The 27,400-nt window shown below is 41.2% G+C and overlaps 1 pseudogene; it reads right to left on the bottom strand.

The window, feature by feature from the left end:
* Nucleotides 1–27,400, bottom strand: part of LOC145415041 (DNA-directed RNA polymerase II subunit RPB1-like) — a 202,368-nt pseudogene that overhangs the window by 119,721 nt on the left and 55,247 nt on the right.

Genomic DNA, 27,400 nt, shown 5'->3' with positions numbered 1-27,400 from the left:
GAGCGACTTGGAGGCGTTTTGTCTGCGGCCACCCTTTGAGGGATTAGGGCGTCAGGCTATAGATAGATAGATAGACATTTTCCACTTGCACTTCTAGAACTGCTTCAGGCTGTGGTAGTCAAAGAAGCAGGAAACACAGAGGGGAACCTGGCACTCAGTGCACTGCCAAGAGGTGCGTTTGTGCTCAGGTGTGCGTCAGGTGGTATGTGCACACACCTGGCACCTGCGGATCGCAGCCTTCCTCTTGGTTGTGGCAGGCATTTGCACCAGTCTGTGCCGATCCATGTACGCCCTCTGCTCAAGTCTGTCGGGAAGTCTTGCTGCATGGGGCCTTGGAGCTGCTGCTGTCACCCTACCATATCTCTCAAGCAGCTGCTGAACACAAGTCCTGGCAAAAAACCTCAGGGAGAAGGAATTGGGTGGCTTTACCTTCATCTTATACAGGATAAAGGCGTTCAGCATCGTCATGTCTATGAGATGCAGAAAGACTTTCCTGTACCACCTAGTGTTCTTCCTGAGGCAGTCAATCTCTCCAATTATCATGTCGGACTTGTCCACCAGCCGCATGTTGACATTATAGTCTATGACAGCATCAGGTTTCCTCACAGGTTCGCCTGTCCTATGGTCAACCTTCCCACTGTCTTTCATTTCCCCTTTGTGCACAGTGGTGAGCAAGTGCACAACCCTCTTGTCATGCCACCGTATTGCCAGCATCTTTTCAGACTTGCGAAGGTGCACGTCTCCTCGCTGCGAGTTTCCTGCCTCTGGGAATTTGGGGAAGTGGGCACGATTGCTCTTCACAGTGCCACAGGAGCCGATGCCGTGCTCTGAAAGATAATTAGCAAGTTTCAGTGCTGTATAATAGTTGTCAGTATACAGCACATGATTCCCACCAAAATACCTTTCAAGCAGCACTTTCACTAAACAACCTGAGAAGCCAAGGGGGTGTGTTTTGTCCAGATCGAGAGTGCTGGCTGAATAGATGATGAAGTCAAGGATGTACCCCGTTTTACAGTCGCACAGTACAAAGAACTTGATTCCAAAGCAATGACGTTTGCTTGGAATGTACTGTACAAACCTAAGACGTCCTCTGAACAAAACCAAGGATTCGTCTATGACAACCTTCTGGAAGGGATGGAAGAATGACAAACTTATCCTTCATTCTGCTCAGAATCTCCCGGATCTTCCGGAGGTCGGTTTGGGATGGTATATCGTTGTTGGTGAAGTGCAGGTTTCCCATGATGTTCCGGAAGCGATCTCTGGCCATGTGCTTATTGAAGGTGGGTGAGGGTAGTAAGGGGTCCATGGACCAGTATTTTTCCAACTCATGCTTCTTTGAGTGTGGCATGAGAAGCATGAGGGCGAAGAACACATACAGCTCCTGCATTCCCAGCACGGTCCACTGTTGCATCTTCGCTGCACCTGCACCACTTGCAGCACGTTGTGATTCGTACCTGTTTCTAATCACATATGTGCTGCATGACTTCGGCCTTGAGGAAGGCCAAAAGGAAGTCCACACACTCAGCATCCTCGTCAAGAGTGAAGGCAGGCTGTATCCCTGAGGAACTCTCGTCAAAATGAAGATGTTCAGGGACAAAATCGGAACCTTCCATCCACACGCAGGCGTCCAGGATTCCCTGTCGTGGAGGTGTAGGGTGGGTGAGGGTGGAGGGTGGCTGTGAGGCAGACTGGGCTGTTTCAAGGTCAATCTCACTGACCCTAGGTTGCTGTGTAGCACTAGCAGCCCACACTGTACTTGCTACTCTACTTTTACGACGAGTCAGGGATTTACCTCTTCCCCTACAGCCTGCCTTCACTGTAGATGCTGGTGGAGACTCCGACGATGAAGACTCAGGAGAAAATTCCGCTGAAGATGAGGAAGAAATTAGTGAAGTGGGGCTGGGGGAGCAGGGAGGTGATTCACCTCGGGACTCATGGAGAGCTGAGTCACACGGGGCCATTGTTCCGGGGCTAACCTGCCGCCTTTTCACTCCCTCCCAAATTCCTTCCCTTGCTGCACTAAGGGCTCCTTTCCCTTTGAGCTAGGGATAACTTGGGACACTGAAGCACTCGTACTAGGAGTTTCTGTAACTATTTCCTCCCCATGCTCATCACACGATTCACCTGAAGGATCAAAGTCGCCATCTATCATTATCATAGATAATTCTGTCAGTTCACGTTACTGCTGAGTCACTAAGTCCTTTACTGCTTCCCACATGAGCTTTTCTATGGGTAGAGGTCACAGGGCCCTTTGCAATGGACGCAGAAGCGGCGGAAATGGCGGGGCGTGAGTGTGACATGGTTTCACCTCAGAGGACATCAAGGAACTGATTCCCGCGGCGTATATGGGAAGGCAAGGGTTGACAAGGTCAATAGGGTGACAGCTGCTAATTTACATGCTATGAAATGACTGGTAGGAAATCTCGACAATACATAAAAAAATAGGTAGTTCCAGGTGAATGTAAATATCACTTAGGCTTCTCCCTTCCTTTCATATATACAGGTAAGCCCTTAATTCACGCGAGGGTTACGTTCCCAGACCCTTCGCGTATGTGGTAAATTCGCGTTTATGTTCTGCCCTTGTGTGCACATAATTATGCATGTCTACTAAGTATATTACATCTGAATAATACTGTTTATGCATTACATACACCTTATAAACTAGCATAAAGTATGAAAAACAACAAATATGTAAGAAATTTAACACTGAAACCTGACAAGCACAAGCGTAGGTGGAGACACTTCAGCAGTCTGGTGCACAAACCCTCACTGCCTCCCATATGCTACATTCTGCCTTCTTTATTGTCCAAACAGTTGACCCATTCATCCCAAACATATGGTTCCGAGCCAGTTCACAGGCGTAGGTGGAGACGCTTCAGCACAATCTGATGCATTAGCCCTCACTGACTCCTGTATGCTACGTTCTGCCTTCTTTATTGTAAGAACAGTTGACTCACCCCAAACACACGGTTCAGAGACAATTCACCATGAAGTCAATTCACCATCAAAACATGGATGATTCTGTCATTCTATAATTATACTTATTATCGATTAATTAATACTTTAATAACTAATTTTCAAGTAGATTTTATATCTCATATAAGTAAAACTCTAGTGTACTGTACTTGCTAACTGGTATGTAAATAAATGACGGGGAATCGTCCTGACGGGGAATTGTCGCCAACATTCCTCCCTTAAGTTTGTCCAACACTTTAACTTTCTCTGTCAGCAACATCACTTTACTGGTCCGTTTTGGTGTGTTACCACATGCATCACTAGCACTACGCTTAGGCCCCATGTTGGCAGACAAGGAAAGCAATCACTGGAAGGCAGAGCCACAAATAACGATTCGCAAGTCACGCATATTTCGACCGTCGGATTCAAACTGACTGTGTGGTGCATGGACCGTGGTAGACCGACCTCCCACACATACACATATGTATGCACACGGGCAGCAGGTAGGCATTTTTATATTTTATTTATTTCTCTTGTATATTAAAATTATTTACTTGAATACTATAATTTTATATTTTAATTATTGTATGAAAAATTTGTGGATAACCGAAATCACATGAAAAAAGTTCGCGTGAATTAAGGGCTTACCTGTATATTTCTATTACGAGAATAGATTATACGGCATATTTCAAGGGGAAATTACCGGGAGAAATTAGCAAACGAGTCACGTGAGGTGTTGTCAGGTGATAATTAGACAATTCCAGGTGTATGGCACTATCACTTACCTTATTTCTTTTTTGTATATATTATTTTGTATAAGAAAAGGGCATAGGGATTATTTCAATGGATGAAATCAGTGGAAAATTCCGGGGAAGATTTGCTTAGCACAGCGCGGCCGGGCAGGCAAGAGGAGAGGGTAATGGAGGGGAGGTAGGGAAGGGAGTCCAGAATGGGGAAAATGACTAAATTGTCAACAATGGATGGGAGTACAGATGAGATTAGGAGTGCTGACTAGTGTTGGACATTGGTAGTACTGATAGATGATACAAGCCACCACTTGTAAGCCCGGGAGAATTCAAAATAACACAGAATCACAAAAGTGACACCCCGCGGTATGATCCATTGCGCCCGAGCGTCACGAAAGTGACGCCCCGCGGTTAAAGGGTTAAACAACATATCACAAACATTAAAAATAAACTAACACCAAGACTCAATGTCTTGAGGTCATTTGCCCTTACAACATTCGGACACAACAAAGAAACCACCACCACAGTGTACAAACAATACATGCGTTCAGTGATTAATTATGCAAGCCCTTCCTGGGCTCTTAGCCTCACCTAAACACACAACAACACTCTACAGACCATACAGAACAAGGCCCTAAAAATAATCACACGCTGCATACCTACAACACCCACAGACCACCTACATCAAGAAACCAAAGTCCTCAAAGTCAAGGATCACCTAGACATGAGATGCACCCAGTTTCTTGCTGCAGCCTCCACAAACCCACAACATCCACTATATTACATGGCAGCACATCCACCCACACCAAGGAACATCAAAACAACACCCAGCACACGATACCATACACAAATACTGTCATCTCTCCCCCCTTGCCCACCTCAAACCAGCTTCCAGAAGCATATCCACACTCAGATCACTCACAGCTCCATTCAGTCACTTAAAGACAACACACAGCTACATGCATGGCCTCCTGATATCCACCCTTCTGAATCCTATCTCCCTTGTGAGGACAGGGTCCACCTGGCCAGGCTGAGATGTGGGCACCATCCAGCCCTCTTAAGCCACGAGAAGAGGCTGGATGACTCTGTTGCTGATGCCTGTCCAGGTTGCAACACAGCACCCTATACTATTAAGCACATTATGGAAGACTGCATTACATACAATCACCTACGCCAACAACACACCATACACTCTTTGAGAGCTCTGTGGGAAAGCCCAGTCTCGGCCACGGCCTTCCTAAGGGACTCGGGACTGTTCGGCCAGACTGCCTAGGGAACAACTACTACTACTACTACCCTTTCTATTACATCCACATCCACACCACAATGCTCTGTCACATCCTCATTTGTCAGTCTGTCTTTCCATGTAACTCCACATGCACCTCTCAAATAACTCATTTCACTTTTACCAATGTCACATTCTCAGTAATCAAATTCTTTTTCAGTTCACCTAAAAAAAAAAAAGCATGTTTAATACTGCTACACATCATCATCCTCAATGATTAACCTTTCAAAACATTCTTTCCATCTGCTTCATTTGTTTTCACTATTATTTTTCCACTCTGACTGCTAACACTATAATACTTCTTTAGACCTCTATTCCTACATTGCCACAAATCCTTTCAAAAGTTTACTGTTTTACAAATTGTTTGCACATTTTCTTCCTAGGTCATTTACTCTCTCTCTCTCTCTCCACATGCTTATTACTTTTGAGATATTCTCACCTTTCATTATGATTCCTTCCCTGAATCCATCTCTTTACCTTTCTCTTCCATTCCTCTACCCACATTCCATCAGGCTGTATATTCCTTGCTCGTCAACACTCTTGCAACAACACACAGCTTTAGCATTATTTGCCAAACAGTCCATGTATGCACTCCACTAGTTTTCCACATCCATTTGCTACCAGACTTACTTAAAATCATCATCAAGAGGTATGGTTACTGTAACTTACTTTGTCATATTAAAGGGTGTAACAATTTCAGGATATGTGAGATTCTGTGCAATGGAGCGTGGAACACCAACTTGATCAATCCGTAAATTAGGGTCAGCAGTGATCACAGTTCGGGCTGAGAAGTCCACTCTTTTTCCCATCAAGTTGCCACGAATCCTCCCTTCCTTTCCTTTAAGTCTTGCTTTGATGGCCTTGAGGGGTCGACCAGATTTCTGAAGAGCCCTGGGCATCCCTGGCATGTCATTATCTGTAAGTGTGGCCACATGGAACTGTAGCATCTTCAGATTCTCCACAATAATATGGGCTGCTGCACCTGCTTGCTCATTGCGGATTAATTCATTATTTGCCTTGATAATGTCAGCCAGTTTGTGTGTGAGATCATCTTGATTGCGAGCAGAGCCATGCATGACGACAGCCGGCCGAACTGAAAGTGGCGGCACAGGCAAGACTGTCAAGATCATCCAGTCTGGCCGTGCATATTTAGGGTCCATTCCAAGTAGATAACATTCCTCATCTGTAGGAACAATGTCATATTAACTCATATGCTCACTTTTAATAAATGTAAATTACAATGTACAGTATTTGCAAGTTCTAAGGTCATTTTACTGTGTTCTAATACTAATCAATACACAAAAAAGCTCAGCATTTCCAATACAGTCATCCATCGACTTGTCTGGATCTGAATCACATGGATCTGGCCCACACAAAGACCAAAACCATGACCTCAGTACATCTTACACAAATTTTGATGTGTCAGGGATGATCTCAACTGAAAATTCTCATAATCTTCTAACCCTTGCATATTTGACATGTTGCCTTCATTTCTCTGATGTTTGTCTGAAAATATTACCTGTATTTTAACAATACAACAGTAAGCCCAAAGTAGAACATTTGCAGTAAGATTATAGTAAAAACACAATACATATGGAGAGAGAGAGAGAGAGAGAGAGAGAGAGAGAGAGAGAGGAGCAATAAAAATAACCTTTATATCACTGTAGCATAAGGGTCAATGGGACAGGAGTGAGAGTGTACACATTTCTGGCATTAGTGTTGTTATTACTTAATCCCAATCTGCCTGGCTGAGCAGACCCATCAACTGAATGGTAACTACTGCCCCTATGGGGTGGTCCTATAGGTTCTTTATGCTGTAGATGTTGTTTTCGTATCTCAGTGTGACGTACTCTCTCTCTCTCTCTCTCTCTCGTGTGTGTGTTCATACCTAATTGTATCTTTACAGGAATGAGTCAAGCTCGTACCGTCCCGTGTCTTAAATCATATTTATCGTACATATCTTTAAAATTGTGAATTGTTTTGGCACACACTATTTCATTCGGTAGCACATTCCACTGATCAATTGCTCTATTTGGGAAACTAAATTTCCTTACGTCTTTATCACCTCTTTTTTTCTGCAGTTTTTTGCAGTGTCCTCTTGCTGATGCTTCCCTATAGGTTAAGTAATCATTTATGTCTATTTTCTCCTTCCCTGATATGCATTTATATAGCATAATCATGTCACCTCTTTTCCTTCTCTCCTGTAGTGTTGGTAGATTCAGTTTATTTAGTCTTTCTTCGTAGCTTAGATCACTTAAGCTTGGTACACATTGTGTAGCGACCCTTTGAACTTTTTCAATCTTGTCTATGTGTTTTTTGAGATGTGGACTCCAGACTACTGATGCATACTCCAGGGTTGGTCTGATGAATGATGTTATTATCTTTCTTAGCATGTCTTCATTTATGTATGTGAATGCTATTCTCATATTTACAAGCAGTGTATACATGTTCCGTACCTTCTCACTGATGTGGTCTGCCAGAGATAGTGTTATTGATAATCACACCTAGGTCTTTCTCTCTTTCTGATGTGTGTAGGGTTTTATTTCCTAACTTATAATCCCAATCAGGTCTTTTTGCACTTTTACCAAACTTGATTACATGACACTTGTCCACATTGAATCCCATTTCCCATGTATTACTCCAGACTACTGATGCATACTCCAGGGTTGGTCTGATGAATGATGTTATCTTTCTTAGCATGTCTTCATTTATGTATGTGAATGCTATTCTCATATTTGCAAGCAGTGTATACATGTTCCGTACCTTCTCACTGATGTGGTCTGCCAGAGATAGTCTGTTATTGATAATCACACCTAGGTCTTTCTCTCTTTCTGATGTTTGTAGGGTTTTATTTCCTAACTTATAATCCCAATCAGGTCTTTTTGCACTTTTACCAAACTTGATTACATGACACTTGTCCACATTTAATTCCATTTCCCATGTATTACTCCATTCATGAAGTTTATTTAATTCTTCTAAAAATAATGGTTTACTTAACTCCTCTGCACATTTACTTAGTACCCAACATGAAATTTCATCAGGACCATTTGCTTTTCCTCTGTCTAATTTACTTAGCTCCTCCTGTATTACTTTTTCTGATGTTTGTATATCTGGTAGTATGTGTGGGCATGCATGTTCCACATAATCCCTCTCAAATTTTTTCCTCTGTAAAAACTGATCAGAATTTCTTGTTTAGTGCTTCACGAATATCCTTCTCTTGTGTATAGGTGATTCCCTCGTCTGTAATGGATTCTATTTTATCTTTTACTTTGGTTTTGCTTCTGATGTAGCTGTAAAATAGTTTCGGATGATCACTACTTTTATTTATGATATCCTTCTCAAACTGTTTTTGGGCTTCCCTCCTTATTCTTGTATAATCGTTTCTTGCCTGTTTGTAATTATTATATGCCCTTTCACTATTGTGTCTTCTGTATCTATTCCACAACAAATCTCTTTTTCTTCTTTTACATTCTGTATTGAACCATTTCTTTATTTTCTTTTCTGCTTCTTTGTGCTTTGGGATGTACTTCTGGACTCCTATTTCATAAAGTTCACAGAATTTTTTATATACAGCCTTTAAATCTTGTCCTCTAAGCTCCTTTCCCCAATCAATTTCTAAGAAGTACTTCTTTAGGTCATGATAGTTTCCCTTTTTATAGTTTAGGCTCTTTTTGTAACTTTCATTGCTGTTAACTATGTCATATGCTATCCTGAAGTTGCAATTTAGTACTGCATGGTCGCTTTTGCCGAATGGAGGGTGGTATATTAAACTGTCAATATCGTTTTCCTGCCTAGTAAATATGAGATCTAGCATTGAGGGTACATTGAGTCATCTTTTTCTGGTGCTTTCCCTTACATGTTGCGTTAGGAAAAAGTCTTGCATGAGATCCAGGAGCTTTTGGTTCCAACAGCTTTCTTGGCTTATTATATCTAGAGTATTCCAATTTATATTTGTATTAAAATCTCCAGTTAGTATAATTCTTTCCAATTTCTCTTCCATTTTATGTAGTAATGATCTTAAACTCTGAACTGTATTCTCTGCCTGGTCCTCATACTCATCTCTTTCCCAAGTGTTTGACTTGGGTGGCATGTACAAATTGGCTACAATTACTTTCCCTTCAGTTGTATTGATCTCTACTGCAATCAGTTCTACTTGTGAGGTTATATCTAGTTCTATTTCTTTGACTTTTAGATTATTCTTAGTTAATATTATAATTCCTTCTCCTTTTTTTAAGTTCCTATCTCTTCTCCATATATTATATTCCTCTAAGTTTAGGATGTCATTTGATAGCCTTGGTGTTAATTTTGTTTCTGTTAGGCATATTATATGTGGTTCATTTTCTCTGACATAATCATTCATCTCCAACAATTTAGAAACCATTCCATCCACATTTGAGTACATCAACTTAATCATCTTGTTTATATACTTGTCATGATTTGGTTCTACTACATTCCTCCTTTTTATTCCCTCCTGTTTATGTATGGTACCACTTTCATACCTGCAATCCTATTACTTTGTTAAAAAAAATGTATTCTTCTCCTCCTCTGATCTTCCCTCATTTTTTGTTTTTGCTTCCTCCCTCTTCTCTTTCAGTAATTCCAGTTCCTCTTGTGTTAGGCATCTTTTTATCCATACATTTTTGAACTCTCTCTTTTTCCATAAGATTCTTTGCATTTTTTATTATCTCCTCCACACTGTTTACACTTTGGAAGGTTACCTTTAAGGGTCTTACTTGCTTCTCTCATATTTCCCTAATCTTTTGTGTTCCTCTATGTCTTTACTACAGACTGCCTCTGATACTTCTTTCAATATGCTCATTATATTTGCCATCTCCTTTTGTCTCCTGAGATCTTGTTTTTTACTTCTTCCTCTTCTATACCAGTGATTACTATAGATTTGTTGACATCTACTGAATCTCTGACTAACTTAGGTTTGTTTTGAATTATTCTTTTCACTTCCTCTTCAATGCTTTTTTCTTCCACCCTTGTTTCTAAGTCTTTCTTTACTTTCACCATTTCAGCATAAGTGGTTTCCACATTATTTCTGTAGCTTTGCACAGCTTCATTCACCTGTGTTACCTTCTCAATATCACTGCTCTGGTCTATCAGACTGCTTACTTGCTTAATTGTCGGTATCATTTTTGAACTCTTCCATAATACTCTCGTGGTTGACTACTGTACTTGCCATTCTACTGTCAGCTCACCTATGGTTGTGTCTTTCTTGCTGACTTCCTCTCCTAATTTTTCTATTTCTTCATTTTGCAAGTGCATCTGTTCCTTACTTTCACCAATCTCATTTTGAAAAGCCGTCTCTAGCCTGTGTACTCGTTCAACCAGTTTATTGTGAGTCTCCATTTCAACCAGTTCTTGGTAGAAATCATCGTCCTGCTTTCTACCTTTATCCCTTTTCTCTTCCAAATTTGCTTTACTAAAGTATGTGGTCATGTTGCAGTACTAAAAGCACATATGGTACTTACATTCCCTGGTGCAGTTGTAGACAAAACAAATGATCAGCTGATTGTGCGCATTCTTACTCTAATTTGTTTTCTTTTCTGTTTGAACAAGCCTTGCTTTAAAACTTGCTTTTTTTTTTTCTTTTTTTTTTTTTTATATTAGAACACCATTTAGTCTAACCTGGTACAGAGTTTGACTCATATAAAGATACTAATTTAGGTAACGCCACTGGCCAAGTTGGCCATTTATGGAATGATGGCAGCGAGAGTCTGGTCTCCTCAGTGCCTTGTGTGTGTGTGTGTGTGTGTGTGTGTGTGTGTGTGTGTGTGTGTGTGTGTGTGTGTGTTTTCTACAAGCAGGGCAAGTGCCATCTATAATTCCACCCAATCCAAATCTTACATGGTAACTGAGGAGGGCTAAGTGGTGTCCTGATCTAAGCCTAGCTGGATGTACTCGATCAGCCCTATTCAAGGATACCTATGATGGATGAATGTTGGGAAGGGGATTTGTAATACAGAGTACTGCTCAAGGTGTTGTACTGCCTGGCATGTGACACGAGTCTGTAGGCATCTCTTCACTGTTAGTGCATCTCATTGGAACTCACTTCCCCTGAGCTGTTTCTCCCCAAACTTCAATCCATAGCTGTTCGAGTCCAACTGTTATGGACTTTTTATGAATGAAGGACACCAGTAATCTGGTGTATGGATTATTTTTTTAATTCATTTCTTTTCCTTCCTCTGTTCTGTAAAAAAAAAAAAAAAAAAAAAAGTCCACAGGTGGGATGATGTTGAAGAGGGTTGGGTAACGTTTGTGTGGTGACTGTTCTATATGCCAAGCTGTGTTGTGAGACTTTGTCAAGTAAAGACAGGTGCACTGTGTGCTAACACAGGCTGCCGTTGAATTGTGTGCCTCTCATTTCAAGATATTTTTTTACGCGGAGAACTTTAGTTTCAGGGCGAATGTATGCCATAAGTGGTTTTGCTGCAGCCAGTGATAATGCAGAGAGTGTTGTTCTGTAAGGTATGTAAGGTATTACAAATAGTGTTAGACAGGATGGGGGTCATAAACAGGAGGCAAAGGTCATCACTGATCTAATACATACATTGTTTGTAGAAGTAGGAAGTGTCCCCTCGTCTCTCATCTATCTCTCTAAATGCTCTGAGTGTATTGAGTCTGTGGGTGCACTGCCTCCTGGGCTTTTATCTGGTCCTTGAAGGTGAGTCCAGCATTGTATGTCACTCTAAGGATTTTAGAGAGGCTGGCGAAAAATGTGGAGGTGGATCTGACTGGAGTGGTCACCAGCCTGCTGATCTCAACCCATGCCTCAAGTGTGTTGAGGTAGTTTTGTTGCAGTGTGCATGCTGAGTCTGCAATGTGGTACAGTATGTGGTTGTTATGGTAACGTCATCTGCATACGAGGCAATGTTTCTGGGCAGTTTAGGTGTGGGAATGTCAGGAATATATAGGTTAAGAGTGAAGGTGAAAGAATGGAACCCTGAGGAGCTCTGTCAGGACAGCATTGTGTTTATGATGACTTGTCCTGGAGTGTATGCTTGTCTACCAAATAAGTAGTTGGCGAACCAGCATTTGGTGTTCTCCATGTCTGTGTTGTAGATTTGGGGGATCATTTTGCACTGGGAGATGGCATCAAATATTTTACTAATGTCAAAAGCTTTACTACATGTTTAATGCTGTAATAAGTGTAAACTGTACAGGCTGTGTAGAACTTATACCATCAGATGGGCAGAGTGTGTTGGGTCCTTGTTTGGTTAATGTATAGTGATGTTTGTTCCGTGTTTCCATATGCTAGGAATGATACAAAGTGCGTAGCTACTGATGTTCATGAAGGCCTGGATGTCGTGTGATCCACAATGTTTCAGGTGTAGGTTGCTGATGCCATCCAGTCATCAACCTGTTTCCCCCCCACCCCCTGATAATGTTGTGTCTATTCTGGAGTAATGGGGGTTACAATGTGGTCAATTGGAGAGGACTGCCTATGTGGAGAAGCTTGTTCTTCTGACTTCCACATGTTGGTATAAAGTGACATGCTTCTGTACTGGTTCACAAATATGCACTGTTGCTCTCTGCAATAAGGGATGTGCTGGGTGTTGGTAGTGACAGTGCAATGGGTGCCAGAGCTGTCTGTGATTTAGTAATGCTGTTAAATGCTTTGTAGAGATGAGAAGGATATGTTGCTACAAAGGCTTTCCAGTTTTCTGTTTCCTTTGTGTAAATTTTAATGTCAATTTCGTGACCTAACTGCTGCACCTTGTGATTGTGTCGAGTGTGTATGGGAAAGGGGTGTTGTGTCTGTGTGAACTGCATGGTTTTATGATGCAAACAATCTCCGGTGTAAAGACTGGGTTACAGCATCTCCTGCTCCCTTGTGGAATATGGTGCTTATCTGTTAAGCATGATGGTTATATTTCACAATGTGCTTGTTGATGTTGGTGATGGACACTGTTTAGTATGCCGAAGCAATGTTCTGTTTTTTCAGCAACTTTTGCACAGTCTGCTTTCTTGTAGTTTGCGTAAGTGACGTGTGATAACTCAGGTTTGTAGTGTATTAATGAAGTGGTGGTGACAAGGAGGCAGTTTGAAGGGAGGATGGGCTTCTGTCTGTCAGATGGTGGTGTGAGAAGCAGGGAGGACAAATTATGATGGATGGGGAGGAGGAAAAGTGGTGTGCTTGGTGTGGGATGTAAATGTATTGTGAGGTGTCACCTGATACCTGAGAGAGAGAGAGAGAGAGAGAGAGAGACAGACAGACAGAGAGAGAGAGAGAGAGAGAGAGAGAGAGAGAGAGAGAGAGAGACAGACAGACAGACAGACAGACAGACAGAGATGGGAGGGGGGGGAATTGAATTAGCTGTATGAACTGGCTGGCCAAAGTGATAAGGATAGGGGATGCATATTATATTATTTCCATTTAACTGGCTGGCCAAACTGATAAAGGAGGAGATATAATATATGCTACTACCATTTTTCATTCATTTCTACTAGCTATTCTATTACAAGTGACAGGAGAAGTGAAGTCAGGAAAGAGATTTCAGAGAAGGGAGGAAAGAGGAAAGAAGAAAAATGAAATGAGCAGAAATAAAGTGAAAGGAGAAGATTGAGAGAAGGGAGATCAAATGGCACCAACACCATCTAAGGCAACAAAAGTTAACCCTTGTGCAAAATGTATCATAGAGGTCAGATTTGAATGGGAAGGAGAAAGTGAAGCTTTTCTGGTAGTGACAGTAGTTGCCACTCGTCATACTGTATTTGCTTCTGAAGCCTCAAGTGACTGTCTTATGTACGTTGTAGCTCAAAATAATAAGAAATGACTTAGCAAACCACATCTAGCAAGTTTAGCCATACAAAGGGGAAGTGGGGATTAGGCCAGAGATTAACTGTCTGGCTTGTACAGATCCAATCTGTGTGCCTGCTAGGTTAGCATGACACTGGTAGCTGAACAACCTGAGGGATGACTGTACTCATGTTCTTCAAAAATTTACTGGGAAGAAAGAACTCAACTTTAACTCTTTACACAATGCCAAGCATAACATTTCACTAAAAAGAAATTTAACCTACATTTTAAGTACAGAGAATTACTGCTTTTTAAGATATATGCTAAAAAAAAAAAAAAAAATAAAAAAAAAAAAAGTCTCTATATATATATATATATATATATATATATATATATATATATATATATACACATATACGAGGGGCGTTCAAAAAGTTTTGGAAACAGGGTAATAAAAACAAAATTAATAGAGATACACATTTATTGAAGTTCACACTCCTTCAACATACTCTCCTCTAAGGTTTACACACTGCTGGAGCCGTGTCATCCACTTAACAAAGCACTGCTAGTACTTAGAGACAGGTATACTCTTCAGTTCTGAATTTATCCTCCTGGCAAGGTCCTGTTCCCTTCAAAAATGGATCCCAGCAAGTTTTTCTGACAACTTAGGTAATAGCCAAAAGTCACACGGTGCCAGGTCAGGACGGCACCCTGTGACTTTTGGATTTTCCCTGTGTTGTCAGAAAAACTTGCTGGGATCCATGTTAGAAGGGAACAGGACCTTGCCAGGAGGATAAATTCAGAACTGAAGAGTATACCTGTCTCTAAGTACTAGCAGTGCTTTGTTAAGTGGATGACACGGCTCCAGCAGTGTGTAAACCTTAGAGGAGAGTATGTTGAAGGAGTGTGAACTTCAATAAATGTGTATCTCTATTAATTTTGTTTTTATTACTCTTGCCAAAACTTTTTGAACACCCCTCGTATATACATATATATATACTGTATATATATATATATATATATATATATATATACTGTATATATATATATAGTATATATATATATATATATATATATATATATATATATACATATACTATATATATATATATATATATATATATATATATATATATATATATATATATATACATATAATATATATATATATATATATATATATATATATATATATATATATATATATATATATATACATATACTATATGTATATATATATATATATATATATATATATATATATTATAATCTATCTATCTATCTATCATCTACCTATATAGATATAGATATAGATATATATAGACAGACAGATAGATAGATAGATAGATATCATCTATCTATATATATATATATATATATATATATAATCTATCTATCTATCTATATATATATAAATAAAGTATTAGAGCTTTTTTGAGAGGGGGGGGTCCTTGTGAGAGAGAAAAAAAAAACAAGCTCAAACTTCATTCCCCTTGATTCAGGGGAAAAAAAAAAAAAAGTGAAAACTAACATAATTACTTAAAATGATGTTACATGATGATAAATGCATTTAGTAACAGCACACTAACACAATGCATTTTCTATTGATGTGGCACCTAACATGCCTCTTATTCCATACACCAGAAACATACTATGGATCCCATATTAACCAATTTCAAATCCATGATCACCACCCAGACATACTTGACACTGTTTTGTTACACTACATAATAATGTACTAGCAAATGATTATTCATACTATCAGTCATTATAATACTATGATATAAGCTAACCAAGCATAAACAGCACGTGATGCAATACAGAAACCCCACGCTGTTATTTCCATACATTCTGCAAAATTTGTAAAAATTCTGTAAGGTAACCTGGTGGTCTAGAGGCAGACTAATGTCAGAATGATGGTCCTGCCACATACTGGTTCATCTTTCCTAGAAAAGGCTGGAGGTTTTTCTACCATGGAAAATGCAAACGTGGGCATAGGCAAGTTTCTCACCATTCCATGTTTTGGACAAAAGTAGCCTAGATCCCAACTGAGAGTATTATGGGACTGGATTTTTTGTTTTTACAACTGTTCAGTACAGAGGTTACTAGACTTTCTGGATTTAAGAGCTGCATACAACACTGAAATATCTGACAGCCATATGATGTAGATGATCTATCTCTATCTATCTACTGCCAGATGCCTTAATCCTTTATACGGGGTGGCCACAAACAAATCGCCTCCACATCACCCTGTCCCCAGCCGTTTCACTGCTCTGCTCCCAATTCACGCCCTCCTCTCTTATACCTCTCCACGCCATCCCTTCACCTCATCCTTGGCCTTCCCCTCCCTCTCTCCCCCTCCACCTCACTCACATACACTTTCCTCATCAGTCTCTCACTCTTCATCCTCTCCACATGGTCAAACCACCTCAGTGTGTTTCTATGTGGATTACTATTATTATTATTATTATTATTTTTTAATGTTGTTGATGTTCTTGTAACCCCAGGGTCATCTAGATGTGAACCTAGTGGACTGCAGGCTAAGGCTGCCCAGTCCACTATCCTCCTTTCAGGGATAGGGACCCTAAATCATACCACCGCAATGTCATTCTTACAAGAGGAATATGAATCAGTGATGTGTCATTGGCGACACCTGCTAAGCTCAGGCATATGAACCAGTGATATGCTGTGGGCTGTTCCTGAGAAGGCAAAGATTCTGAACCTGGTTTTGGCCACCACTGGTCTAGTAACAAGCACATCAGTGAATCAATTTTCCAATTGATAGTGAAAGTTTTTTAGTATACTATCTCACCTATGCAAATATAAAACCGGCCAACAAAAGGAATAAGCAATACAATTTATGTTAATGTATGGCTATCAGGGTGATAGTTTCTACTTTTTCATACACCTTACTCCTACTCATCCCAATGAAATAATGAAACACAGGGTTAGGATGATAATGTGAAGGGCAACTGTCCATCATATGTAGTTACTGACAATAAAGTTAGTATGAAACTCTGAAATAGAATGTTAGATGTTAGCTGCTGTGGATCAAAGCTTGCAGTATACACACAGGTGATAATCAGCAATTGGGTGTGCTCACCCTTAGAAGACAGAGGAGTGTAGATTCAAAAAAACAGCCAAATAACTTTGAAGTAAACCTATAAGAAGGAACATGATTAACCTAATACCTCATAATGGGCAACAGAAGTAAGTATAGTATTCTGCATTTTCCATGCAACAAAAACATACAAGTAATGTACTGGAAAACTCTAACAAACAGTAACCATTAGCATCGAATAAAAAATGGCTCGCACAGTAGAAGCACGATTTAACAAACACCAATTTAGCGGAAGCCTGAGATAAAGGAATCATTCCCCCTCCCCCCCCCAGAATTTTTTGTCTTAATTAAGGGAAAATTTCCGTTCAACCGAGTATAATTCCGTTAAGGAAATTCCATAAACAGTACAATAATCCATTTATGGGGATATTAATTATGAGTTCAGGCTGCTGTTTGTAGCAGTGTGAGTTGACATAGTTTGCTGGGTTTGGGTTGCCTTTGAGGATTTAGCAGAAAGTACCTTGGAATACCAGACAATTTTCCCTTCAACTGAATCTTGGTTACAGAACTCGATCTAGCGGAAAAAGATCACAGAATGGTGGTTGGCTGAATTAGTTCGTTAAATTGGGCATCTACTGTATTTTTGCCACCACAATAAACATCAATAGTCAACATCTGAAGTAAGGGTACTTTTGCATTTACTTATACATGTACGGTATACCAACAACAGTGTTTATATTCACAGTACAGTGCAACCTCCAAAATTCAATGTGCATGTGACCAAGAAATGTTCAAAATTTTGAAGTACAGTTTTCCTGGCCATCCTTGTCTAGTTCTGGTTTAGACATACCTAAGTAGGACAAGCTAATCAGCTTACTTCAGTTATCACCTCTTCAAACATTTTTGTAACAGCAGTTATTATTTATCTCTCATAACTATGACAGTATAACACTTACTCATAAACCATTAAGCATTCTTCCCATCTCTTCTCACCTTTTGTATGCCTAATTCTGCCCTGAAACACTTCGCAGTTATATTTATATTTAACCTCCACCAATTAACCCTTTCACATAAAGGAGTGCGCATAAATTCTGGCTGTGGAGCGTAACTCTCACTCAAGAGCTTTCACAACAGTCGCGTAGAGATATTTTACTTCTAAAGGTCATAGAAAAGTTATCATTCATCATAGAAAGGCGATTGTGGTCTCATTTTGAAGATGAAGAGCACTGCTCTATCATACATTGTTCAAAAAGACAATATACACAAAATAAAATGCAAAAAAAGTGAGCAGAAGTTAGCTGACAAGCTAAAGTTTACACTTTCCTTTAAAAAATAATTTCCAAAAAATATATATATATATATATATATATATATATATATATATATATATATATATATATATATATATATATATATATATATATATATATATATATATTCAAGAAATAATAATATTTTTTGCTTCAACATGTAGCAGAATAAATTTGCATTATTTGTTGTATTTTCTTCAACAATAACACCGAATAAATACGAGAGAAAAAGAAGCATAGGTGTTCGGAAGGTCAAGAGGGATATTTCCAACCAGTGAGGAACCTCACACAACACTGAGCTGAGTAAAACAAGTGAACACGCACACACCAGCTGTGGCAGGCTTAGCTCCGCCCACTTTTGCCCGTCATCCAACAAAAATGACGACTTCCTAAATATTTCTTTGGAGATTATCGGGTGACAGGCAAAGTCGTCATACTGATGTCAGAGGTTGACAAACAAATGACGGGCTAGCCCGTCATTTGTTATGTGATTGGCTTAACTTGTACTGAAAAATATGCTTTGCATTCGCTTGCTTTAATTTTTTATAAGTACATATCCTTCACTGTCATATATCATGCTGGCTGGTGGTCTACCACATGATGTCTGAATATAACCCACCAAAGTGCTTCCTGAGAACAAAGAAATGATCATCATCTTGCACACTCTTGCCATTACCTTCCAAGTCTCAAATTCCACTCTCTGCATGACCTGCATCCTTAACCCGTTCAGTGCCAAGTCCGTACCTGTGCCAGCCATGCCAGCTCCGTATGTGGTATGGACTCGGTTTTTGGGACATTCACGTGAAAGTTGTGCAGTCCACCCTAATTGCCTGACAGAAAATGGGGGCAGACACCTTCCTCCCCCCTGCCTGTGAGCAGGAGGAGGATAAGTGGTGGTGGTGGTGGTGGGGGGGGGTCCAGCCTGTTTGACACATCAGCCTCTGAGTGAATTTGGGCTGATATCCTCAGTGCTCCAAAGACTACCACACAATGGAGGAGTAGTGAAAAAGTATGTGTGTGATAGTGTAAATAATGTGTATAATGAACATAATATAGGTATATGTAAGTAAAGAGAAGTCAGTCATGATATCAAGTACCATACGGTTTACAGCGTAAGTAATGAGCAATTTAGCAAAAGTAATGTGACTGTGTACAACAATAGTGTATATAGTCCTTTACTGACTGTGAACAACAATAGTGTATATAGTCCTTTACTGACTGTTTAGGTGCCTTAGAGCAATATACAAAATAAGTGAAGCGGAAAATATGTCAACCTAACACGGAACCCAAACTTCACACCATGATAGTTCCGACCGTGGCCACTTTATGTCAACTAGGTTCCACTTGCAAACACCATTTAGTCTGTCCACATCAGCCCCAGACCGTGTCTGAAAGAACAGTAGTCATCTCACACAACTGTGCTGCACCAACCGATGAAGTCTATGAGAAAGACACGCCAAAGTTTGCTGGAAGTCGCACGACAAGGAATACCTGTTTTCAGCCTGATGACTGCCAAGGCACACATTCATACTATCATTAGGTTTATTTTTTATGCACTCCAGGTCCATTCTGGAGGGGGGGGGGGGGGGAAATTGCTGGAGGAAACGATAACGGGCTTTAACCCGAGAGGTCCCGTCAATGTATGGATACGTTGCAACGTTTTGCATTTGCCAGTCCCATTGACGTACCGGTACGTTCTGCAATTGCAAGTTGCATAATTTCCACAATTTTCAAAATTCGCGCTTGATTTTCGGTACGTAGCGTTGCATGACCTTACCCTACCTGCCACCAGGCGGGGACACTCGGCGACCCCACACGACCCGCGCTCACCTGTTAGCAACGGTCCCACTCAGACATGGCGCATAGAGGTCTCTCGGAGGACGAAATTCAAGCCGCCCTGGATGCCTTTACTGGCGACAGTGATTCACCACTCGATGACGAGGAGATGGACAAAGATTATGTCCAACCAGAGGATGTGGAAAGCAGCACCAGTGATGAGGAAGTCTCGTCCCCCAGGAAGCGGCGCTACGTGACTTATCGTGCTGCAGGAGAGGGTCAGGCTGCACAAAAACATGTAAGATCCTCTAGCCAGCCCCTACGTGACGTGGAGCCCGATTTCGAGGACGAGGACGATGAGAACATAGCCGTGGGACATGCTGCCATGTGGTATGGCCGTGAGGTTATTACTCATCGCGGCCCAGAGCGCACAACATGTTGTTCTAACAGGTATGGGCCTAGTGTTTTGTTTGGGGATGGCGGAAGTGGCGTTGAGGGAGTGAGGAGTGAAAGGGAAAGTGTTGGGAAGAGTGTGGAAAGTGAGAGTGGCGGGAGTGAGTCATGTGGTGGTGTGAGGCGGCGGGGCTTATCACTTGGGGCAGTGAGGGTGGGTGGTGAGTCACGTGGTGTGGTGATGGAGCAGGGAGGTGAGGAAGAGCCACCCCCCAGCACGTCTTATGCTCCCCAATATTCCCGGGCTTCCTCCCCACAGCCCCCTGATGTTCCCCAAGGCCATAAGGGTAAGGGAAAGGGGAAGGGTAAAGGCAGAGGGAAGAGGAGTGCAAGTCGGGAAGCCCTACGCACTCCTCCTCCCCAACCTTCCCCACCATCATCTCCTCCCCACCCTGATGAAGGCGAGGATGGGCACGATCGGGACAAGGAATTTGTGTCTTGGAATTGGGAGAATGGGAGTGATTTTACTCCCCTCATTCACCCATTCACTGAGCAAGGGCGTGCTGGATGCATTGCTCCCGGTATTCACCTAAATTCAACCAGGCTGGATTTTTTCCACCTTTTCTTCAGTGAGGCTTTTGTGGAGGAAATAGTGGATCAAACAAACCAGTTCGCTAACAGCCAGCGGCGTTAGAGTGAAAGACAGGGCACAAGGAGCAGGCATTCAATCCTCTATGATTACCCAGTCTCCCTTGCAGAAATGTTTTTGTTTTTGGCCTTGGTACATTTGATGGGTATTGTACGAAAGAACCAAATTCCTACATACTGGACAAGGGACCCTATTATACTTACACCAATATTTGGCTAAGTAATGAGCCATAATCGGTTTCAGCAAATTCTAAGCCGCCTCCATTTCTATGATGCAGCTGATCCTGCAAATGCTAATGACACAGATAAGATGAGGCGAATTAGATTGGTTTTTGATCACCTAAGGCAGACATTCCGTTCCTCATTTTATCCCTATAGAGACCTCGTCATAGACGAGAGTCTCGTTTTGGGTTCTAGATCTTTGTTATGTGTGACTGCAGGACTGGGTATGTGCAAGACATACTGTAGTCTTGTACACCGGTGCAGAGAGAGACATAATAGAAGATCGGAGTATTGGTCTGTCGGAAGCAGTGGTAAAGACAATGATAGAAGACTATCTTCATCGTGGTCACATCCTTTATCTTGACAATTGGTACACTAGCCCTCTTCTCGCTCGATTTCTACACAGGCATGACACGGGGATATGTGGGACCGTCAAGGTGAACCGGCATCACATGGTCAAGGTGGGGCAGAAACTTGACAGGAATGAGGTTGTCTTCTTCCAGGCAAACAATATCCTTGCAACTGTGTGGAACCACAATAGAGAAGTCCGCCTCTTGTCCACGGTTCACCGCCCCTTCATGCACCGTACAGAGTCGGCAGATTATCAGAGTGAGAACAGGCACCATGTATGGAAACCTGAGTGTGTGCTTGATTATAATATCAACATGCGCCTGGTGGACCAGTCAGACTCCATGATATCCACTGTCGAGTGTGCCAGGACCATGATGAAGTGGTACAAAAAACTGTTCTTTCACCTGCTTGACATTACTGCCCTGAATTGCCACCACCTTCACGCCATGACAACAGGAGTTCAGGAAACCTTTGAAGGGTTTGTGAGGGATCCGACATGAGAGATTGTTGCAAAATATGCGGTTGAAAGGCCCCAACACCGCACCCGCACAGCCCCAGGTGCCCACCCTCCCCTGAGATTATCCGCCCGCCATTTCCCCACTCCCATACCTCCCCAAGCAAATAGACCTAGGCCCCAGCACAGGTGTCACGTGTGTAGCAATTCCCGCGTGAGACCCACCACTCAGAGAAAGGACACCCGCTATGAGTGCGTTCAGTGTGACGTGGGTCTGTGTATTCACCCATGTTTCAGTGAGTTTCACACGTTCCTGCACTTCTGATAAGGTGTGAATGCGATAGGACACTGATACTCTGAAATAAATGCGACAAACAGATGCTCAGTGTAATTATAAGGCCAGTAGATCTGTAAATAGTAGTATGGAAGTGAATACAGGTGTAATATACGTGGAAAATTATTATGTAAGTGTGTGAATATTATCTAAGTGGAAACATACCTTGCGAGGGTATTTTGATGCGATATTCATATGCTCAGTGGAATAAATAAGGCCCTTAAATATGTAAATAGCAGTCTACAAGTGAACACGGGTGTAATATAAGTGGAATATTACTATGTAAGTGTATGAGTAATTTCTAAGTGGAAACATACCTTGCGAGGGTATTTTGATGCGATATTCATATGCTCAGTGCAATAAATAAGGCCTGTAAATATGTAAATAGCAGTCTACAAGTGAACACGGGTGTAATATAAGTGGAATATTACTATTTAAGTGTATGAGTATTATGTTGGTCTAAATATTCATTGCGAGGGTATTTTCATGCGATATTCTGACGCTCACTTGAATAAATAATGTCAGTAAATATGTATAGTGCAGAATGGGGTGTAAATGGGTGTAATGTAAGTGGTAAAGTATATTGTGATTGAAGAAATAAAGTAAAAGTGGAAACACGAGTGTTAGAGAGTGTGGTTGCTATGAGATTATGCACTAGCATTTCACTAAATGCCCTCGTAATGAATATGAATAAATGAAAACGTTTATAGTGGTGGAACAAAGGTTCAATGTAAAGAAGAAAATATTATGAGTGATAAAACAACGCTGTATGTTGAAATACGAGTTGTAGCGAGTGCGCTGAGTAAGCATATGTGCGCTATACTTATGCTACATGTCATCGTACTGAATGAAAACAGCTGAAAACATTTACATACAGTACAAAATGGTTAAATGGCATTGAAACAGTAGTATACAAGTAGAAAAAATGATATTTTGACTGAAAAAAGAAACTTAGCACATAGCGTTTTACCAATCAGACCAAACTCGCTATGCTCGTGCGAAGGTACAATGCTTATTTTTCATATATGTCATTGAAATCCATTATATTGTTATTCTTATTGTTTATTTGTTCAAATTCAATAAATGTAGAGGTGTTTTTTGTTGTTTCTCCCAAAATTACCTACCATAGAAAACGTAAGCGCCTCACACCTCTATGATAGAATACGATACCTGGCGCGGGGGACCTCACCTGTTCTGACTGGTTGCGGACCACGGTAAGCACTTTCTTTGTGATTTTCCTTTGTTTCTCAACATAAGCGGAAGTTTTAGCCAAAAAAAATTTTTTCCAAATGTGGTCGGGACTGGGGGATGTCATAGGTGCGAAAGTGGTCGGGACGTGACGGGTTAATCTGGATGAAGGGAGGGAGAGAGAGAGAGAGAGAGAGATGGAAAAAAAAAAAATTACAAAAGACCTTCAAGAACCAATTATTTTCTTACGCTGGGGACAGCCTGTACCTTCCCTAACACACTCAATAAACTTATGCCACGATAATTCTTGCACTCACTTTTCTCACCTTTATATTTGTATCTGGGTACACTCACTGCTTTTTTCCACTCTGTTGGCACAGTTTCACTCATCCATGCCTTCTCATTTATCTCCAACAAGAACTTCATTCCACTCTCTCCACAAGACATAATCATCTCTGCATACACCTCATCATCCCCAGCTGATTTCCCATTTTTCAGCTGCTTCACAGCATTCTTCACCTGTAAGAGTGCCATGTTTCCTAGCACTGCACTCCTTCTCTGCACACCCCCAAAACAAATCATGTTAATAACAGCTCTGTTCTCTCTATTCCCATTCACCATTCTCCCAAAATATTCTTTCCATCTGATCTTTCCTTAATACCCATGAGTTAATAATCTACCACTTACATCCTTCACACTTTCACATTTCTTTCCGCTGTCACTTCTACATTCTGCATCTCTTTCCAGAATAACGTCCTGTTTTCAGTGTAATATGCATTCATTTTCTTTCTAGATCATCATTTACCTTCTTCATTTTCCTCTTCACTAGTCTCTTTATGTGATTCTTGCTCTCAATGTATTCAGCTCTTATTTCCACTGAACCCCTGTCCTGTAACCACTCTAGCCATTTTTTCCCCTTTTCCCCCACTGCTCTCTTAACCTCTTCATCCCACCATGCCATACCTTTATCCTTATTCTTGCCACACCACACACTGCTTTAGCATTCCTAACTATGCAATCCCTATATGCATTCCAAAGGCTGTCCAGATCCATTTCATTCCAATTCACTGATTGTAACTTCTCCCCTACTTTGGCCCTGTATTCATCTACCACTTCTTTGATCTTCAGCTTCTCGACCTTCATTCTTTCTCCCCAACTGCTCCTCTTTCTCCTGGTCCACCACACTCCTATACAGTTTGTTTACAAGGCTCCAACATGTATGCATGTGTCGACCTTGGTCACCTAAGGGCAGCTCTCCATGCTGCTTGATCTCTGGCAGCTTCCCTATTCAGTCCCTTGTCCCTGAGGTCACAACCAACTGAGATAATTTTAAGTATTATTGAAATACAGTACAATGCTTCATAATTATGGGGACAAAAAATTACTATGCACATTACTCTGGCATACATGCTGGGTAGACTAATTCTTATGCTCTATCATCATCATCATCATCATCATCATCACCATCATCATGAGGACTTCCTTTCCCACCCTAGGGCTGGGTGAAAAGTAACAACGTCCAGTCAATCCGATTTTGCCCAATCCAATGGGCCATGTTGCCATTCATTCATCATTCAAGTCCCCAGAATCCTGGCTCGATCTGATACACCAAAAACTTTCACCACGTTCTGTAGCTTCAGACGAACATATCTGACAGAGTCTATCCGAACGCTGTCACGATAAAATGGGGTGCTAAATCCTTGGTCAAGCACTTCTCACAATATTCATCCAGCCAGTTCGATCTCTAGTCAGTCCCCTATTCTCACCAACTTCCATATCTCTCTTCCTCACACACTCCTCCACCACATCCCTCCACCTTCTCCTTGGCCTACCTCACCTCCTCCCTCCTTCAAATTCATTCAGATATACCTTTTTCACCACTCTATAGTTATCCATTCCCTCAGCATGACCATACCATCTCAGTACACTCACTTCGATTCTGGTGTCCACCGACTTCCTCACTCCACATCTTTCATGAATCACATTATTTCACATCCTATCCACTCTCTTTACTCCACATACATTCCTCAGCAGTCCCATCTCCACTGCTCTCATTCTTTTCACTTTCGTGCCACACCTTAGTCTCACATCCATATGTTAAAGATGGCACTAACACTCCTTCATGTAAGCCTCCTGCAGCTGCAACACTCAAGCCTCTGTTTCTTATCAAGGCCTTCATTGCACCAGCTACTTCTCTTCCTAGTGTCACTCTACTTCCCACTTATTTTGCACATTTTCCTCCCCTTCCTATCACTGTACCCAGGTATTTGAACTCTCTCACCAATTCCAGAATCTCTCCATTCACTGTAACATCACACTGGGAGTCACCTTCTCTCTCGATTACAATTACAGTACTTTACTCTTATCTACATTTAACCTATACGCATGATGCTCACAGACATCAGCAAAACTTTGCACTAGTTTACCAAATTCTTGTCCAGTATTTGCAAGTAGCACTGCATCATCAATATACAACAAATTTGAGATATTCCATCCATCACCATTCATTACCAACGTCATCCCTCTCTCTATTACTCGTGGTTTTACTTCTCCCAATACCCCATCCAAATACATACTGAAGAACCATGGGGACATCACACAACCTTGTTGCATGCCCACAATGACTGTGAACCATTCACTTTGATGCCCATTTACCCTAACACATGCCTCACTGCCATCGTAAAAACTTGATGGCACCGAGCAGCTTTTTTTTTTTTTTTTTTTTTTTTTTTTTTTAAATGCTAGGAAGAAGGAACCAAAGGCCACGAGCCTGCAATAACTGTTCCTTCCAAGAGAAAAAATACAAGAGAGAGCCAAATTCAAGATCCGTTCATTTAGAAATGCCTGGACACGTTGCGTTTGAAAGACCGGAGATCATAGCCAGCAGGAAATACAGACAGAGGCAGACAGTTCCAGAATTAACCTGTTTCATAAATGAAGGACTGGGAGTAACGGTTAACTCTTGCATTAGAGAGCTGGACAGAAGAGGGATGAGAGTTTGCTGCTAGACAGGTGCTACATGACCGCTGTAGAGGTGAAGGAAAGCACGCAGACGGTTCAGAGGAGCAGTGGCCATTGAAGTAGTGACAGAAATGAGATAAAGATGCAACAGTGCAGCAAAGAGAAAGAGGTTGAAGGGAGCCAGTAAGAGGAGGAGAGTTAATGAGACGAAAAGTCTTTGACTCCACCCTATTGAGAAGAGCTATATGTGGGGAGCCCTCCACACATGAGAGTTGTGCTCTACACAGGGGCGGATAAAACCCGTGTATTGAGTCAACAACTGTGCAGGGGTAAAGAAGGAACGGAATCGGCTTAGCACACCTAATCTCTTGGAAGCAGATTTTACAAGAGATGTAATATGATCTTTCCAAGATAAGTCCCGAGTGAATGAAACCCCAAGAATGTTCCAGGATGATGCAGGATTAAGCTATATATTATTAAACATTAGTTGGTACACCTGTAGAAGATTTTGTCGGGTTAATAAGTGTCAGAACTGAGTCTTTGATGCATTAAAAACAACAAGATTATTTTTACCCCAGTCAAAGATACGAGCCAAGTCAGACATTAGGTGTGTCATAGCCTCATCCCTTGTTTGCTGAAGTAACTCCTGGGCGAATGGAAAGGTGAAGGGTGGAGTCATCAGCGTATGAGTGGATAGGGTTAGATGTACAGCTTAGAAGGTCACTGACGAATGAAAGGAAGAGAGTTGGTGATAAGACAGAGCCCCGAGGAACACCACTGTTGATACATCTACGAGAAGAACAATGGCCGTCTACAATAGCAGCTATAGAACGACCGAAAAGGTAAGCTATAGATGAAGGCACAGAGAGAAGGATAGAAACCATATGAGGGCAGTTTGGAAATTAAAGATTTATGCCAGACTCGATCGAAAGCCTTTGAGATGTCAAGCACAATGGCAGAGCTTTTGCCA

Source organism: Coenobita brevimanus, chromosome 101, assembly GCF_032717465.1.
Source record: "Coenobita brevimanus isolate Jiangsu-jjx chromosome 101, ASM3271746v2, whole genome shotgun sequence".
Taxonomy (NCBI): Eukaryota; Metazoa; Arthropoda; class Malacostraca; order Decapoda; family Coenobitidae; genus Coenobita; species Coenobita brevimanus.
The sequence above is the reverse complement of the archived record's forward strand: the minus strand, read 5'-3'. Positions and strand labels throughout refer to the sequence as shown.